The sequence below is a fragment of the Bos javanicus genome, chromosome 6, assembly GCF_032452875.1.
Source record: "Bos javanicus breed banteng chromosome 6, ARS-OSU_banteng_1.0, whole genome shotgun sequence".
Lineage (NCBI taxonomy): Eukaryota > Metazoa > Chordata > Mammalia > Artiodactyla > Bovidae > Bos > Bos javanicus.
In genome coordinates, this window is record NC_083873.1 from 72,715,771 (window position 1) to 72,735,811 (window position 20,041).

Genomic DNA, 20,041 nt, shown 5'->3' on the forward strand with positions numbered 1-20,041 from the left:
CTAAGAAGATAGCCATTATCTTGAAAATACACCAGTGTACACATTGCCAAAGTACCTAACCAAAGTGGTGCTATAGTCACTTCTTATTTATCAGCTTGAAGATTATTCATTGTGATTTTCTTTAATCTTCCACTTGACTTCCTCTTCCTTCCTGGCTATTGTCCATTCACCAATGAATTTGCCTATGATGAGGGATGCAAAATAATTTAAATCTATGTTAGTCAAGCAAGTCCCAATGAGAAGGGTAGATCTACTGTGGGGAAAGATCATCAGTCATCCTCACATCAAAAACAGGACTTCTACAATATGCAGGGTTATATCATTGACATTATAACTCTCACTGAGTATTGATTAATGTGGCTAAGAGAGTGAAGTATGAAGACTTCTCCAAGTTATGGTAGATTTGCAGACCACACTAATCTTGTCTCTTAATGATGCTGGGTCCTAAAATAGCTCATAGAGAGTATGTGCATTCATACCAAAAAAGGAGGGTTTAAAAACGAAGTGAGATACCACATATGGAGATAAAATATTCAGACAACTTGGCAAAATCCCCAGATTGGATTCCGATAACACACTGAAGGGAAAAGCACCAAACAAAAGTACAAAATGGGAAAAGAATAGTAGGAAGGCACTATGTCCAAGAGGGGGAAGGGGATGAAACACATGGACACTTCCTGATATTAAATAAGGGGAAGCAGGAACTGAATGGCTAATTAAAGGGCAGAGCCATCTGCCAAGGCAAGTCATTTCGGGAACTTTCGGAGGTGGGGTGATGCAGCAGCTGACCCTAGGTAGGGGAATCAGGCACACAGTCTCACGGGTGCAAGAGCAGGGGAACAAAGTACTATATTGCAAGCAGCACAGCCCAGATGTAATTTCAGGGTTTCGGTTTAAGGCAAAATCATCTGGTTATGGATGCTCCAGTTGGTCGTTTACATTTTAGTGTGAGTGAAGATGCTCATGCTTGTGTTCAGTTGCTCAGTCGTGTCCAACTCTTTGCAACCCCATGGACTGCAGCCTGCCAGGCTCCTCTGTCCATGGGATTTCCCAGCAAGAATACTGGAGTAAGTAGCCATTTCCTTCTCCAGGGGTCTACCCGACCCAGGGATGGAACTCATGTCTCCTGTGTCTCTTGCACTGCAGGTGGATTCTTTACTGCTGAGCCACTGGGGAAGCCCTTATCATGATGGGGCTCTCTCAAACACTGCTGGGGAAAGAGTATATAAGAAATGATTCCTCTTCCTCAGATAACAATGTATTGAGATGAGATGGGAGATGTTTAACACATACAGACAGATCAAAATGCTAGGGAGGCAATAGACTGTGATGAGCTTGCAGCATGGACTTTGGAATCAGGAATTCTGCTCTACCACTTCTGAGTTACATGACACTGAAGAAGTTATTCGACATTTCTCAGTTTATTCATCTGTGAAATGGGATAATACCCAAGTCATTAGATTATCAGAAAGATCAAACAAGATACAGCAATTAGCATAGGACCTGGCATGTGCTAGGTCAGTAAGCATTGCTGTGCTGTGTTTGGTCGCTCAGTAGCATCAGATTCTTTGTGACCTCACGGATGGTAGCCTGTCAGCCTCCTCTGTCCCTGGGGGTTCTCCAGGCAAGAATACTAGAGTGGGTCACCATGCCCTCCTTTAGGTGATCTTCCCAACCCACGGACTGAACCCAGGTCTCCCGCATTGCAGGCAGATTCTTTACCAGCTGAGCCACCAGGGAAGCCCCAGTATTAGTTACTGCTTTAATTTCAAAGCAAATTCTTATGACTGAGGCTGATATAAATTGCTTCTTCAAAGAATCGAAAGGACACATGACTGGGGCAGGGGGTGGCTGGGAAAGGAGCTGGCATTTGAGCAGGCCCTAAAGTTCAGGAGTCAGCCTCCTCTCAAGGAAAGGTTTTCACTTTCAGAGACCTGCCTGAGCAGAGGTGTGCAGGCAGGAAAACACAAACTGGCTGATGGAATAGTGAGCAGCCCAGTCCGGCTGGGGAAGAGTGAGGTAGAAGAGCTGAGCATCGGGTGCTGGGCACAGTGGAGGCAGAGGGGGCGGGGTTTGGGGTCCAGTGTGTCTTTGAATGTCAGAGAGATGAGATTCAAGTGGCGTTTTGGGAGTTGACTTTAGAGGCCTTGACAGCAGGACTGGGACGGGTTAGGGATTAGGAGCGTAAATCAAGGTGGAAGTAATGGGAACAGGCTAATAGAGCTCTGCCAAGAGAATGCCCTGGTCATAGCAGACAGCCTCTTCCAACAACACAAGAGAAGACTCTACACATGGACACCACCAGATGGTCAACACCAAAATCAGATTGATTATATTCTTTGCAGCCAAAGATGGAGAAGCTCTATATAGTCAGCGAAAACAAGACCAGGAGCTGACTGTGGCTCAGATCATGAACTCATTGCCAAATTCAGACTTAAATTGAGCAAAGCAGGGAAAACCACTAGATCACTCAGGCATGACCTAAAGCAAATCCCTAATGATTATACAGTGGAAGTGAGAAATAGATTTAAGGGATTAGATCTGATAGACAGAGTGCCTGATGAGCTATGAACTACAGTTTGTGACACTGTACAGCAGACAGGGAGCAAGATCATCCCCAAGAAAAAGAAATGCGAAAAAGCAAAACGACTGTCTGAGGAGTCTTTACAAACAGCTGTGAAAAGAAGAGAAGCCAAAAGCAAAGGAGGAAAGGAAAGATATAAACATCTGAATGCAGAGTTCCAAAGAATAGCAAGGGGAGATAAGAAAGCCTTCCTCAATGATCAGTGCAAAGAAATAGAGGAAAATAATAGAATGGGAAAGACTAGAGATGTCTTCAAGAAAATTAGAGATACCAAGGGAACATTTCATACAAAGATGGGCTCAATAAAGGACAGAAATGGTATGGACCTAACAGAAGCAGAAGATATTAAGAAAAGGTGGCAAGAATACACAGAAGAACTGTACAAAAAGATCTTCATGACCCAGATAATCATGATGGTGTGATTATTCACCTAGAGCCAGACATCCTAGAATGTGAAGTCAAATGGACCTTAGAAAGCATCACTACGAACAAAGCTAGTGGAGGTGATGGAATTCCAGTTGAGCTATTTCAAATCCTGAAAGATGATGCTGTGAATCTGCTGTACTCAATATGCCAGCAAATTTGGAAAACTCAGCAGTGGCCACAGGACTGGAAAAGGTCAGTTTTCATTCCAATCCCAAAGAAAGGCAATGCCAAAGAATGCTCAAACTACCACACAATTGTACTCATCTCACATGCTAGCAAAGTAATGCTCAAAATTCTCCAAGCCAGGCTTCAACAATATGTGAACTGTGAACTTTCAGATGTTCAAGCTGGTTTTAGAAAAGGCAGAGGAACCAGAGATCAAATTGCCAACATCTGCTGGATCATTGAAAAGCAAGAGAGTTCCAGAAAAACATCTATTTCTGCTTTATTGACTAGCCAAAGCCTTTGACTGTGTGGATCACAATAAACTGTGGAAAATTCTGAAAGAGGTGGGAATATCAGACCACCTGACCTGCCTCTTGAGAAATCTGTATGCAGGTCAGGAAGCAATGTTAGAACTGGACATGGAACAACAGACTGGTTCCAAAAAGGAAAAGGGGTACATCAAGGCTGAATATTGTCACCCTGCTTATTTAACTTATTTGCAGAGCACATTATGAGAAACACTGGGCTGGATGAAGCACATGCTGGAATCAAGATTGCCAGGAGAAATATCAATAACCTCAGATATGCAGATGACACCACCCTTATGGCAGAAAGTGAAGAGGAACTAAAAAGCCTCTTGATGAAAGTGAAAGAGGAGAGTGAAAAAGTTGGCTTAAAGCTCAACATTGAGAAAATGAAGATCATGGCATCTGGACCCATCATTTCATGGCAAATAGATGGAGAAACAGTGGAAACAGTGGCAGACTTTATTTTTGTGGGCTCCAAAATCACTGCAGATGGTGACTGCAGCCATGAAATAAAAAGATGTTTACTCCTTGGAGGGAAAGTTATGACCAAACTAGACAGCATATTCAAAAGTAGAGACATTACTTTGCCAACAAAGGTCTGTCTAGTCAAGGCTATGGTTTTTCCAGTGGTCATGTATGGATGTGAGAGTTGGACTATAAAGAAAGCTGAGCACAGAAGCATTGATGCTTTTGAATTGTGGTGTTGGAGGAGACTCTTGAGAGTCCCTTGGACTGCAAGGAGATCCAATCACTCCATCCTAAAGGAAATCAGTCCTGAATGGTCATTGGAGGGACTGCTGTTGAAGCTGCAACTCCAATACTTTGGCCACCTGATTCGAAGAGCTGACTCATTTAAAAAGACCCTGATACTGGGAAAGATTGAGGGCAGGAGGAGAAGTGGTCGACAGAGGATAAGATAGTTGGATGGCATCACTGACTCAATGGACATGGGTTTGGGTGGACTCTGGGAGTTGGTGATGGATAGGGAGGCCTGGCATGCTGAAGTCCACAGGGTCGCAAAAAGTCGGACACGTCTGAGCGACTGAATTGAACTAATGGGAACAGAGAGGAAAGGGGCAGACTTGAGAGATTATTCAGGAAGAACCAACACTAGCCAGGAACTGACTGGATACGGGAAGAGGGAATGAGTTAAAAGTTGTAAGAGGGGGCTGTGACACCATGAAGAGAAGCTGAATCTGAGGCATCACCCTGGGCAATGAGGAGGTATGAATGCCACAGAGAGAAAGGAAACAGACGGGAACCAGTGGTACTACGGTAAACACGGTCTACTTTACACTTTAGCCCTGGAAGGCTCCGTGGGTTCCCTGGTATAGAAGGAAAACTGCTTTCCTGGCTCTTTCTTGGACAGCTTCTCTGGAGGGCATTCCATCTGCTCACTGCTGATACCTGGCCCATTCTCACTGCATACCATCCCAGGACAGCTAAGGAAATGGCAACCCACTCCAGTGGTCTTGCCTGGAGAATCCCAGGGATGGGGGAGCCTGTGTTGGACATGACTGAAGCGACTTAGCAGTAGCAGCAGCAGCAGCAGACAGCTAAGACACTGCTTAGCAACCTGCCACTTACCCGAAGGGGCAGTTCATCTGAGTGCAGACTGTCTGGTATGATACCACCCTAGAGATGGCAAACACAGATCCTGAGAATTGCATTTCCTGTCTGACAACTAGTTACCTCTGGGTTAGTGAGACACCCCATTTTGGTTCCAATCTTTGATGCTGAAAATCTTCTTAGTCTATGTTTTCTGTAGTAGACATCATAGTATCAGATGCCTCTCTATGACTGAATCTTGCAAGGTCTCAAAATTATCACAGGTTTGAACTGACCACGGAACATAAACAGAAAGTTGCTTCTTACAATCTGTTGCTTGCAAACCAGTCTCTTATTTGATGATGTCTTCTTATTCTTTTCCCCTAACACGGAAGAGCTCAACACAAAATGAACAGAATAATGATTAAGGGTCTGACTCCAGGCTGAGATTCCCATGCACGGGTGATTCTGGCACATGAAGTCTGAGATTATCCTTGGACGAGTCCTGCATTAGGTAAAATAAATCCATGAAAGATTCAAAGCCAAGTTCAGACATGTAAGGTGAAGAGATCGCTCAGGCAACCATGTGGTGGCTGAGCTAACCTGGGGCTGTGTCAGCAACATTGCCCATGGGTGAGCTCATGTACTCGGGAGAGTTCCCACAGAAGCTGAAATAGCTAGACTGCCTGTATGACCATGGACTGACTGATGTCTGCACAAGTTAAATGAGCAGGCTAAATTTTTATTTGGTTTGAGCACAAGGAAGAACTGACTTCATACGGAGTACCTTTATGAACGGAAACTCTCAAGTTATGTAAGTGTACCTTGTTCATGCTAATGGAGCCTTGGAAATTTTTCCCCTGCATTTCATGGGCCTGTCCTATTTGGACTATGACTCACCTTCAACCCAACATATTACAATTTTGGGTCAGTTTTTCCTATTCTACCAGCACAGAACTGGGTGGGGAAGTTTCCACAGGAGGGCACTTATTGCCACCTGAATCTGGGCTTTCTAGAAACCCAGAGAGCGAGTTCCCCCAGGATACTTCATCTTTGCCTCCCTGTCTCCCAGTGCCTGGCATTGTCAAGCATCAGAAGTGTTTCCTGAACTGAGATGCGAGCTACAAGAGGAAGTCTTCCAGAAACTGGAGGCTACCTGCCCCCCAGAACTGAGTCTCTGTCCACAGGCCCTAAGCTGACTGACAAGCGCTGCAGTCTGGGCAGATCCAAAAAAAGAGATGTTCCTGAACCTCTGCCCCTGGAGGGAAGGATATGAAGGACTGTCAGGTGGCTTTCGACTTCAAAGAGTGTTGGACTGGCTAAGCCTACTGCCTGGAACACTTTAGAAAGCTGAAGAAGGCTAAGACCTGAGCTCCCAGGGTGCCCTAGGAGGATACCACCATGGGGCCACTCCTGCTGTTTCTTGTCCACCGGATAGCCTGGCTTCCAGGGAGTTTCCTGCTGGGGTATTTCATAGAAGACTAAAGTCATTAGCTCCTGGAGAACTAGGTAAGCCCTCAACTCCACTTTGTTTAAGGAGGAGACTTATGTGGTAGGAAATCCCTCAGTCCAGGCTGATGGCTCTGGACGCAGCCTGTGGGAACTGACAGTGCAGGGTCCCCCTTTAGATTAGGAGTTATCAAAAAGAGGAGATGTGTTCAGCCGCTGGAGGTCCTGCAGGCTGGAAGAGATCTCACAGAGGGGCGTCTGCAGGAATAACAGGTGTCAGACACAGCCAAAGGGGCAAGCCCCCGCCACCCGGGAACTGGCCTATAAGAAGGATCCTATGCTGCCGTGCCTGCCAAGCCTGGCCTCTCACTGGGCTCCTCGGGGAATGTTTAACTGGACAAGCCCAGGCCTGGGCTGCACTCCCAGAGTTTCTCAGTCTGGGCGTGGAGCCTGGCCCTGGAATTATTTTTTTTCCACTCCCCAGGTAAAACCACTCAACTAAAACATGGCTGCAGAGCAGGAGATGCTCAGATGCTGAAGACACAGAAGTGGAGAATAAGAGAGGAGGAGAGGAGGAGAGATTTGGAGAAACATCGCTCCCAAGTCTCCTTAGGGAGAGGCCGAGGACAGTGGAAGATGCCAAGATTCAAGGAGAAGAGAGGACAGTCCCCGGAACTGGGAGGGGTGAATCATGTAGAGATCCCATAACCATGCTCCTTGGTGTTACTATTCCTGCGTTAGTTCTCTGGGGGGACGGTGGGCCATGTCTGACTTCCCCTCCTTTGTCAGGAGCTTGGAGTTGCCTGCTCTCAGAATCTTAGCAGTTCTCCTTCTGTGCTGTTTTCCATTTTCCTAAAAATAAAGCATTTGGCTCATAGCCCCAGCCCTGCCCCCGCCGCTCTCCTGCATTTAATGGCAACACCAGAGATGGGGCTCTGCGCGAGTTTGTGATTCTCACTAAAGAGCTCACTGAATCTGGACTCTTTGGCCATTTAGAGTCAGGTCACCTCTCTGCTAAGACACGTTCAGCTTGGCTTTGCCAGGGCCCAGGGCGAGAAAAAACACAAGGGAGGGACCCCCCCGTCCCATACCCACCCCCAGCCACAGAACACGGCGTGGGGTGTGCAGTGCCAGCCGAGCCTGGCAGGTTTTGACTTGGTGAAGTCTGTGCCCATCAGGCCCTGGCCCCTAGAGCGCTCGTGGTTACAGTTGCCTCCTGGGCTGACAACCCCAGACACTCATCAGCCGTGCCTAACAGCTCCTCCCTTCTCTTTCTCAGGGTTTTTTCTCTCTTTCTCCGGTGCCCTCTGGTTATTGTCTGCACTCCTCTGTGAGCTCCACACACTTGAAAGCTCGCAGTTATTTACCCCAAGTCTCACTCTTTGTTTATCTCTGCTTTGCTGAGTGTTCTCAGATTTCCTCCCAGCTTTCTCGGAGGATTGAGCGTTACTCCTCCCACGTTCTGCATTTTTCTAGCACTGCCCTGCAGGCTTAGACTGGAGCAGAACATTTCTCTCACTCTGTGGGCTAGTTCTTCTCAGGTGTGTCTCGAGTACTTGGACGGTATCTGCTACTGTGCACTCGCTTTGTGGACATGCTGTGTGCTCCCAGTATAGCAAGACCTTCTTTCTGAGTGCTGAGGGGAAATTCATGTTACAGAAGGTGCTACATGTGGGTGCCGTACACTACCTGAGCTGGGAAGGGCTGGATTGCTCAAGGAACCTCAGGAGTGTCAGGAAACAGCTCTGGAAACCAGCGAAATGGGCATGTCCCTCTGATCACGGGGGATGAGAACCTCTCCCATAGGAACTGGGGGATTTGAATAAAGGTTTTGTATTTTCATTAGTGAGGCAAGTCTTGCTTGCTCTTATCTGGTGGAGGCTGACCTGGGGCCCACCCTGCTGGGTGTGAGCTATGAAAAATGGAAACCAGTTAAAGGAAAGCTATGTCACCGCATGGGTGAGTAGTTATCCTAGAAGGAGGGTCCCTGGGGGTATGAAAAGGCTCTTTGCTGCTCTTGTACTTCAGTGGTATCCGACTCCTTGTGACTCCATGGACTGTAGCCCGCCAGGCTCCTCTGTCCATGGGATTCTCCAGGCAGGAATACTGGAGTGGGTTGCCATGCCTCCTTCAAGGGATCTTCCTGACCCAAGGATTGAACTTGTGATTCTATGTCTTCTGCATTGGCAGTTGGGTTCTTTACCACTAGCACCACCTGGAAGCCCTCTTACTGGTATTTATAGGACCAGACAGCTTTACTTTGGCATTTTGATTTATTTTCAGACAGTGGTTATTTTTCTATAATTAGTGGTATTTTCTCTTTTTTTGAGTTTTGTTTTCCTTGAGTTATAAATTCCTTTTATAATGCAGGGGGGGTGGTGGTGAAGAAGCTTTCACGGATTCAGTAGTAAACTGGGCTTTAAAGGTGAAGACATGGCATCTTTATGAGGACTGGGAGCAACTGCATGCAAGGAAACCCATGGGGCCGGTGGTTGAAACATCCTTTCCCTCTGCAGGTGTTCCTTCTAGAGCAGCCATCAGCTCCAGCCTTGGAAATTTTATTCTTTTGTTTAAGTGAAGAAAAATAATTTCCTCAGAGCAGCAGCTGGGATTTCAGACTTGGCACCTCTTCAGAGCAGCCATACATAAAAGTAGGAAACTCATTCTTGACAAACTTGGGGGAGAAAATGTTCTTGAGGTTCCTGAAACTGATGTAGAAGTTGTGCTTTTTGCCTCCTCAGTCCTTGCCTTTGGGTATATTCTCAGGAAATCTTTAGCAAATGTGTGGCCCCTTTAGGAAGGTGAGGGCTTCAAAGATGAAGCTGGTTTGTAAAGGAGCCTGCTTTGCTTGTGAACAAGGGGAAGAGCTGGGAATCAGTCCAGACTTGTCTGGTCCATGGGAAATGATGATGGTCTCTGAGCTTGAAAATCAGTTAAACTGACACTTGAAGAGAAGAAAAGTCAAAGTAGACTCAAATAGATAACATGACAAGACCCCTGGGACAAATATGATGTTGTAAGTATGACAGCTTGATAAGTTGACAAGTATGATGTCATGTAACCTGCCTCCACTCACACACCCATGGGAGCTTGGCCTCTGTGGAAATTGAGGGGCATGATCTCTGGAGCTGAGAGAGCTTAATCCCACTCACAGACAGTTCTGAATAATTTTTTGAAAAATAAGTAAGCAGCATTTTAACCTATACAACAATAATGAGGAATAACAAATCCACAAATACTCCACAGTGTCAGCACTGGACAGCTTTCTCAAGGTCATAACATACGCAGATGATTAAAGAACGGATCTTTCTGTAACATATCAGTCATCAGCTATAAAACTGGACTGCCCAGAGGTTTAATCCCTAATAAGAAAGACAAATGTCATCTATTCATCATTAATATTCATTTTCTGTAATGAGAACACTATTTCTACTATTGCCTAGAAGAATTTACTCACTGAAGGAAAATCTCTGTGGAAAAAGGTATAAAAGTTGAGAAAGATTCACAATGACACAAACTAAATCGAATTTCAGCATTGCATGGCACTAAGCAGGTAAAAGCATGGCGTGGATCTATGAGCTAAGTGCTGTGCTGGGTGACACGAGGGATGGAGAGATGATGGGGTTGTCAGAAAAAAAAAAGATGATGGGGTTGGACTCCTACCTGATGCCGATGTACAAAACACGAAGTATAGACAAGTATACAAGTACAGAAGCAATTATAATATGGGAGGAGTGTGACTAGTCCTATGATATAAATATAAAAAGCATCTGGGGACTTCCCTGGTAGTCCAGGGGTTAAGAATCCACCTTGCAAAGAAGGGGATGCAGGTTCGATCCCTAGTTGGCAAACCAAGATCCCATGTGCCTCGGAGCAACTAAGCCCGCCTGCTGCAACTAGGAGCCTGCGTGCCACAACTAGAGAATCCTTGCGCTGCAAGGAAAGATCTCGTATGACGCACCTAAGACCTGACACAGCCAAATACATAGCATTCTGACCAAGTAGGTCAGAACTGAATTCATGGAAGAGGAAAAGGGCTTTCAAAGTTAAAGCTAGTGGGTGGAGTTGGTGAGGAAATTCCAAGGAAAGGATCAGCCTGCTCAAAGAGGTGGAATGTGGCTTTATATCGGTATTAGGGTTTTCAGCCCACAGAGTTTTTATATCCATTACTTCATTTTGATTTTCCCCATAGTCTTGTGAGCTGAGCCAGTCACTTTACAGATAAAGACACTAAGGTTCAGTAAGGTTAACTGTTTTGTGCTAAGTCCACAGCCTGGAAGTGGTATGCCTGGAACACGAATCTGTGTTTTCTAAGTCCAAACCCAGAGCTTTCCTCGGCTCCTGCGGTGCTGCTCTACATAACCCAGGATGAGTGAAATGTTCTATCTTGCTTTGTTCTGTTAGAGATGGGGGTATGGGGGCTTTCCAGGTGGTGCAGTGGTAAAGAACCTACCTGCCCATGCAGAAGACTCAGGAGTCACAGGTTTGATCCCTGGGATAGGAAGATACCCTGGAGAAGGAAATGGCAACCCACTCCAGTCTTCTTGCCTGGGAAATCTCATGGACAGAGGAGCCTGGTGGGCTGTAGTCCAGGGTCACAAAGAGTTGGACACAACTGAGTGTGCAACATGAGGGGTTTGGGGAGAAGGAAAAGAAATCTTGAGAACTGGAGACCAGACATAATTGCAGAGGTTTTTAGTATCAAGCCAAGGAAATCATGAAGAAAAATAAGAGAATAAAAACATTCATGTATTTTGGAGAAAAGATTACATAATTATGAGGGTCACAAACAGAGGTCACGGCTCACCATTCACATTCTGGCCTAAACTATTTCACAGGTATTTTCCGAGTTGTTCTGGGTAAGCAGTTTGGACTGGCAACCCCAGATAGGTGAGAATTATCCTCCTTATACTGAATGCTGGGGCTTCCTAGGTGGTACTAGTGGTAAAGAACCTGCCAGTCAACGCAAGAGATGCAGGAGACTTGGGCTCCTTCCCTGGGTCAGGGATGACCCCCTGGAGCCGGGCATGGCAACCCACTCCAGTCTTCTTGCCTGGAGAATCCCACAGACAGAGGAGCCTGGTGGACTACAGTTCCAAGAGTCAGACATGGCTGAAGCGACTTAGCACCACACATACTGAATCCTGAGTAGATGTTAACCCTACTGTGATCACATGCTTAGAGTCCCACCCATGTCTTATTAGAACAAAGCAATCTGGGAACTCCAGAACTTTTCATTAGATTTGAATGGTTTCAATGAATGTTTATTATGAACATCAGTATTTGAAAATACACCTCATGTTTTGTTTCTCAAATCATTAAGAAGATGCCATCTTCTTAGAAAGCACCTTACATAGACAGCAATCCTATGAAAAATTTAAAAGTCAATGTTAACAGTTAGTAAACATTCCTGGGCAGAACCAAGCGATTCCCATATTAGTGAAAATATTTCCTCTTTGGGATTGGATATGTTTCAGATTTACATCCTTATCTTGAGAAAAACTTTAACGGCCAGAAAGAGGATACATTTATCTAAAGTATAAAATCCAGAATAAATAAGATCTGGCCCTGAGTACATTCTCAGCCTAATTTCTTGCCTCATCCCTCCTGAACTCTGAGCTCGACCCCTAATGAACTTCTGTTTTCCTCAAATATGTCCTGCTCTCCCTGGCCCCAAGCCTTTGTGCATTTCATTCCTTTTCCTGGAAAATTCTCCCCCTTTCCCATTCTTCTCCATCTTTGCCTTTGGATCTCAGTGTAGTTATCTTTTTGCATAACAAACCTCCCTTAACCCTTCTTTTCCTATCCTCCTCCCCAGACCCACTTAGAATGCGGGCCTCCTTCTGGGTTCTCCTATTTACCATCATCCCAACATCTTCTGTAAAGGACTTCCCTGTAGCTCAAATGGTAAAGAATCTGCCTGCAATGCAGGAGACACAGGTTCAATCCCTGAGTCAGGAAGATTCCCTCTGGAGAAGGGAATGGCAATCCACTCCAGTATTCTTGCCTGGAGAATTCCATGGACAGAGAAGCCTGGTGGGCTACAGTCCATGGGGTTGCAGAGTCAGACGCGACTGAGCATTATGTGCCAGTCATGCAGCATCTTCTGGTTCTCCTATTTACCTTCATCACAGCATCTTCTCAGGGCTGTAACTGTGTTTGTGAACCCCACTATACTGTAGGATCAATGCTGGTAAGGACAGGCCAACTTCTCTCTAGTTCTTTTTTGTATCCCAGTGCCTGGAGCTAAGTAGATTAACAAACCTGAGTAGCTGAATGAACTGATGCCAATACCTAAATATACACCAGATTTTGTACTTCCAATTCAAAGTTTTAGGAAGATTTTAGGAAGCACTCCAAGAGATTGGCTTCCTTTGTTGTGGATTTTGTGAGGCTATAACTACTTTTATCACAGAATTTGTACAAAGGCGTGTCAGTGGGCAGCGATTTTGATTACTATGGCTATTCAAACATTGGTCCTCAGCTGTTCAAAGGAACAAACAGGCCAATGTTTAGGAGCCCTGCTTATTATGTTCCTGACCCAGCTACTCAACTAGAGCAATAAGATGGCCAGACTTGCTGATGCCGTATTTTTACACTTACATTACATGGATCATATGTTAAAAATATCTACTAAAGTAGTAATCTCATTTAAAATTTAGATAAAACCCAGGAGACCAAAGATAAAGGCTGACCCTCTAGGAAAATGCTGCCTTATTAGTCAATTTACAAGATTTTAAAATTGAGGGTCATTGGTCAGACTTTTAGTAGGAGAAACCAGAGTGAAGTTGGGGGCAACTATTTAAAACTACAAAAGTGCAAGTCTGTGTTGACAAGCAATAATATTATATTGGAAAAGATGGATTTAAAAGAAACAACCAGCAAAGCATAAACCCCAGTCCCCTAAAGATGTTAAAAACATTTATATGAGGTTTTAAGTACAAAAGGTCAACTTAATAGTCTGTTTCCAAACGTGAAAGAAGAATTGTTGATTCCACATGTAGAGGAAAAGCTCCAGCTGACAGACAGGCCCCTTCCAGGAGAATAGTCTCAGGAGACAGTACTGAGATTCTTCTCTTGTGATAAATAACTCCTGCCTGATGAATACTTCCTTATTCTTAAATTATCATATAGCCAGTGACCTTAGATGTAGGAGGACCCCAAGATCCATGTTGTACAAATTCTCACTTTATAGATGAGGCTTGGGGATGGGGAGGGGATGGTTAAACATTTGCCTACTCACTCATCATTGCCAGGATGCTGGCAGAAATGGAACTAGAACTGTTTGAATTCATCTCCTTGTACTTTATTAATAATCAGAAAAAACATTATCTGCTCTCAATCAGCTGGCCGCCGTTTAAACAGTGTGAAGCTGAGTGATTAGAAAGGTGCTGAGCAAAAGCATTAAGCATGAACAGCTGCATTTCCCAAGCAGAAGGGCAGCACACAGTTTAGTTGTGGGAGGATGTCCAATTTGCATGAATGGAACATGGACAAGATAAAACCGGCTCCAGAAAAGTAATTCCCCCAATTCCCATGAGCCTTGGATTTGGCAAAGTGCAGTCTGCTCAGGGATTCTGGGACGTGGCAAATGGTCCTGGGTAGACCTCCCCAGATGACCTCAGCCCACGCATGCATGGAGGCTGGTCAAGGTCCCAGGTGCCGGCTCACCCGCAGCTTGTGGTTGAGACAGAAAAACAAAGAAAAAAAGTCTTCCCCACACATGCACATAAGCAAAAACTATCTTCCCATGTTCTCTGCCAAGAGAGCTGGAGCCAAAGAGAGGAGTTCAAGACTCTGATTCATCCATCAAGACAAATCAACTCAGTCTAAGGAGGTTAGGAAGGCAATTTAGGAAGTAAACAAAAGTTGGGTTTCAGAAAGAAGCTTTGGAGAAAACAAAGACTATCCCTGGAATCCAACTCCATAATGAAAACAGAAGAGGGCTGCTACGGCAGCGAATTCTGAAAATGCCAACAGATGGTCGCATTCAAAGGGGCAGCTCCAGAGGCAAATGGCATCAAGATGTCAGCCCTCCTCCCACATGGAGTCTGGTTTCTGAGCCAGTGCCTTGCTGAGCAGAAGCAGCATCTCTAGTGAAGAAGGCCTAATAGCACTGCTCGAGTTCAGCAACAGCAAAGTGAGATTGGTGAAAAGTGCTCCCCTTCCAGGAGTGCCAGGCTCCTGGGCTAGCCTGGAGCATCCATCCTTGTGCTTTTACCTCTATCGCTTTTCTGGTTGCCTGGCCAGTTGTTCCCCTGTCTCCCCTCCCTCCCTCTTGGCCCCCATGCCAGTCACAGATGAGAGTTATGTCCACATGCTCTTTCTCTTTGCCTCCCAGGCATCACTAGAGTATCTGGTCTGGGTCTGTTCATCCCTTCTGCAACATGACTTTCCCATTTCCTTATCAAATACTCCCTTTTTAGGTGCAGCCAAATCCTGCTGCCCTTGAATGTGAGCTAGACTTAGTGACTCCCTTCTAACAAACAGAATGTGATGGAAGAGACAATGTGTGAATTCTGAGACTAGGTCATTAAGGGCACTGCAGCTTCCTTCTTGCTTCTTTTTAGATCATTTGCTCTGGGGGAAGTCAGCCTCCATGTTGTTAGGATGCTCAAGAAGTGCAATAGAGATGTCCATGTGATGAGGAACTAAGTCCTCATGACAACAGTCAAGTGAGTGAGGCAAGCTGGAAATAGACCCTCCAACCTCAAACCTTCAGATGAGTAGTACCCACTGACATCTTGACTGCAACTGCATGAGAGACCACCAAGCCAAAGACCACCTAGATAAGCCAGTCCCAAATTTCTGACCCACACAAACTGTATGAGATAACAGATATTCATAGTTGCTTTATTTAGGCTGCAAGTTTTGGACTAATTTATTGAGTAGCAGTAAATAACTAGAATGCAACATCTTTGAACTTTTTAGTTGAACCATCAACTAGAATTGTCCCTTGTTCATCATCTCTTTTTAGAGAAAGAGATTTTTTTTTGTTAGTTTTGTTTTTGTCATAAAGTCCTTTCCTCAAAGGTTGGGGCAAAACCACTCATATTTATACAGACCAGACCTCATGGATGGAGGAGCCTGGTGGGCTGCAGTCCATGGGGTCGCTAGAGTCGGACACAACTGAGCGACTCCCCTTTCACTTTTCACTTTCATGCATTGGAGAAGGAAATGGCAACCCACTCCAGTGTTCTTGCCTGGAGAATCCCAGGGATGGCGGAGCTGGGTGGGCTGCCGTCTATGGGGTTGCACAGAGTCAGATACGACTGAAGTGACTTAGCAGCAGCAGCAGCAGCAGCATGGAAGAAATTTTACTGCTTTGGGGTCATTATGGCTCAGTCCTAAGGAGATGATTGTAATAATGACACTATGTATTTTCAAGAACTGTTCTTTGTACATGCTATCCTAGAATCTTTTATGTTCCTTTGTCATTATATTAAAAATATTGCACCTTACATCTCCCTAGGATCCTCCAAACATAAGCCTTAACTGAGCATTTGTAACCTTAAACAGCCCATAGGAAATATAAGCGACTTCTTTTCCTTAAGAGTCTTGTATTTCTGTTTTAGGAAATAGTGAGGGAGATTAAACTGCCATATACTACAACATGGATGAACCTTGAGGACACTACGCTAAATGAAATAAGTCACAGAAGGACAAATGCTGCATGATTTCACTGACATGAAGGATCTACAGTAGTCAAGTTCACAGAAGCAGAAAGTAGAAAGGTGGTTGCCATGGGTTAGGGGGAGGGGAAGTGAGGAGTTGCTGTTCAATGTTCCTGCAAGATGAAAAAGTTGTAGAAATGTGTACACTAGTGTGCACATATGTAACAATACTGTACGTACACTTCATTTGTTAAGATGGTAGATTTTATGTTATGTGTTTTTGCCCTTAATTTTTTAAAAAAGGAAACAGTGAGGTTAAAAAGACCTATTTATTAGTGATTCCTTTTTTGCAACACTCCATGCCTCTTTCAACACACCATTGAGTGTCATATGCTCCCCAAAACTCCTCAAGCCTAAAAAAGTTTTACTTGTTTTTATATTAAAAACAGAAATGTTTCTCTCTTCTTCCTGCAGGATTCACAGGGTGGATAAGGAGGGGTATCTCATTCAAACCAGACATAAGGATAGGATCCTGCAATTCCCAGAAGTTTGGAAATCATGGATCTGAAGATATGTTGAGGTTTCAGAAGTGGTCTTTAAAAACATCTGAGTGTTTGAAATGCGAAATTCTAAAGGATTGCTATCACCAGTTCACTATCTAATTCTCCACAAGAGCCAAGACCTGTAGACACAATGCCCAAGAGATCAAGGCAAAACAGAAGCCAGTGAAGACTCAGATAAGCAATGAGCTAATGCCCAGATGAGAGGAGCCTATTAATACATCAGTGATGGGAGAGAAAAATAAGAAGACTGAAATACTTTCTATTCATTAAGACATGATTGAGGTGTCAAAAAGGAGGAACATATAGATAGCAAGATTCTGTTATATCATTTTCCATAAAAAGGAAAGAAAATATCAAAAGAGAGGAAACAGTACACAAAGGGCTGATTATCGTTGCCAGATGAACCAGGAATGGGGTTAGCGGAAGGTAGGGAGGAAGTGAAAGGAAACTGGGTGTTAAACAGACAAGGAGAAAGGGACACATTAATTTTAGAATATATACGAATGCTCTCAAAGTTGACTAATGTCTGGAGTGTGCTTTCTCTTTAGTCATTCCTTAGCTTGCTACTTTTCTTTTTAAACATCAAAAGCTGATTCTGTGAAGCTTTTCAATTGGGGTGCAAGATCAGTCTGAAGGACATGAGAGAAAAGCCAAAGCTCTAAGGAGGCCTTTCTGGCCAAGACTAGAGACGTGTTCTGAGCCTCTTACTCAGACATATCAGAGGGTTCAGGGTGGGTGGCTTCTGTGAGGGATGCTCCCAGGGGTCAGGGTGAAGAAGACTGTTATATCCTCTCCTTGTACAGTAAGTTCCCTACATACGAACCCTCAAGTTGTGAGCTTTCAAAGATGCCAACAAGTCCCTGTGTGGCGGCTGTCATCTATACTTTTCAATGCATTGTACCTTAAGATTAAAAATGTTTTATTTTTTGTGTTTCTTAATGTATTATTTGTGTGAAAAGTATTATAAACCTATTACAGTACAGCACTATATAGCCCATTGTGTTAGTTGGGTACCTAGGCTAACTTTTTGGACTTATGAACAAACTGGATTTACAAGTGCTCTCTGGAACTGTGAAACTTGTTCATATGTAGATGACTTACTGTATTATTTCAGGACAGAATGTTACCATGAGACACATTGACTTGTCCAGGAGGAAAACTCATATTAATGTACAAGCATTAAGGCTTCTCTGAGTCTCTTGGGCCATCTGTGAGGCTGGACAGAGTAGAAGAGAATTCTTGTTGTTCAGTTGCCCAGTCGTGTCTGACTCTTTGTGACTCCATGGACTGCAGCACACCAGGCTTCCCTGTCCTCTACTATCTCCTAGAGTTTTCTCAAGTTCAAGTCCATTGGGTGATACCAGCTAACCATCTCATCCTCTGCTGGACCCTTATCCTTTGGCCTTCAATCTTTCCCAACATCAGGGTCTTTTCCAATGAGTCACCTCTTTGCATCAGATATCCGAAGTATTGGAGCTTCAGCTGCAGCATCAGTCCTTCTAATGAATATTCAGTTATTTCATGAATATTCATTAGAAGAGAGGAAAAAGATGGTTAGTGAGCAGAAGCCGGGGAGGAACCCGAGGCTGGGCCACAGGGGAACCTCCAGTTACTGGGCTCTCTCTCTTCAGGTTGTTTATGTTCCTCACAACAAAACCCAGACAGGAAGCCGGCCATCAGAAGGCTTCAGCACCAGGAGTTCTCTTTAGATCTCCTGCGGGAATCTTAGGTGAGTTTTCTTTCTTCTAAAAGTCCTCCCAGAGCAAGACATTGTCTCTTCAAAATACTCAGAACACTGTATAATGTCTTATTAAGAAATTAATTTTATAAAGAGGAGGCTGGCTTAAATAAAAATGAAAAGCAAGGGGACACTCATTTCATGTTTGACAGAGTTTTTTCTATCTTTGTTTCCTCTATTCTGTCCCCTCCTCCCAAGTCTGATGAGCTTATTATATTCACACAAATTCTGTTTATCTATGCATTTCCATTATGGCTAACAAATTGAAAAAAGCACATTTCCTACTGAAAATCACATTTAATGGATCCCTTTGGGCACAGAAAGACGTGCACATCATTTAAAACGATTAGTTTAAGGGAGGAAGAAGTCAGGCCCCAGTCACTCCTCTGCATTAAGCTCTAGTTAAAATGAGGTGGGTGCCCCAGGCCACATTTATAATGATGGAAGCCACTCAATCTCTGACTGCAGTACTGAACCTCTATGAGACCACAATCATTCTCAACACTATGCAAAATGAACCACCAAAAGCTTACATAAGAATGCTTCTCTTCTGAATGCCTAAGAACACTTGAGCCAGCTCACAAACTGCAGGGAGGAGTAATAAGCAATGAACATGGGATGGGGAGAGGGGCTCAGTGCATTTTTCTATTAGATTAAGATCATTTCCTCCTGAAAAATAAATGCAATTGATCTTGAAGATCAGTGTTAAATGGTACAACAGAATGTATTAAATAATTTATTGAGGGGACTTCCTTGGCAGCCCAGTGTTTAGAACTCTGGGCTTTCACTCCCAAGGGTGTGGATTCAAACCCTAGTTGGGGTACAAACCCTCAAACCATGCTATGTGGCCAGAAAAAAACAATTTTATTGAAATAAAACTGCTAACTGAAAAGGCCAATTTTTCTGCATATGGGCTCTCCTTACATGTCTTCATTTTACACTACATTCTATTTCTTCTGCTTTGAACACACCAGGCTTGCCTGGTTAATGAAGCCCCTCAGTCTATTTGCATATGGTGGCAGTGAAACCTGGCTGGACGAAGTGTATGAATGGGTACAAGATGCAGCACAAATATATTTGACCCAAAAGTGATGCCGATCAGTACAGAACTCTAGGTCCTGCTGACGGTGCCATCTATACATCTGGGGTCTGAAACACTAGCTTGAGGTTTACAAAGAATGTTCCCCCCAAGCAATAAATGCTGGAGAGGGTGTGGAGAAAAGGGAACCCTCTTACACTGTTGGTGGGAATGCAAACTAGTACAGCCACTATGGAGAACAGTGTGGAGATTCCTTAAGAAACTGGAAATAGAACTGCCTTATGATCCAGCAATCCCACTGCTGGGCATACACACTGAGGAAACCAGAAGGGAAAGAGACACGTGTACCCCAATGTTCATCGCAGCACTGTTTATAATAGCCAGGACATGGAAGCAACCTAGATGTCCATCAGCAGATGAATGGATAAGAAAGCAGTGGTACATATACACAATGGAGTATTACTCAGCCATTAAAAAGAATACATTTGAATCAGTTCTAATGAGGTGGATGAAACTGGAGCCTATTATACAGAGTGAAGTAAGCCAGAAAGAAAAACACCAATACAGTATAGTAACGCATATATATGGAATTAGAAAGATGGTAACA

At 44.3% G+C, this 20,041-nt stretch overlaps 1 protein-coding gene and 1 long non-coding RNA gene across 2 annotated transcripts in view; one reads left to right on the forward strand and one right to left on the reverse strand.

Annotated features, from left to right (window-relative positions):
- Positions 1 to 20,041, reverse strand: part of IGFBP7 (insulin like growth factor binding protein 7) — a 76,643-nt gene that overhangs the window by 19,198 nt on the left and 37,404 nt on the right. The gene's annotated exons all lie outside the window — the stretch shown is intronic.
- LOC133249592 (uncharacterized) lies at positions 5,174 to 7,357 on the forward strand. The gene is made up of 2 exons (XR_009737029.1): positions 5,174 to 6,540; positions 6,965 to 7,357. It is a non-coding gene; the product is annotated as an uncharacterized LOC133249592 (long non-coding RNA).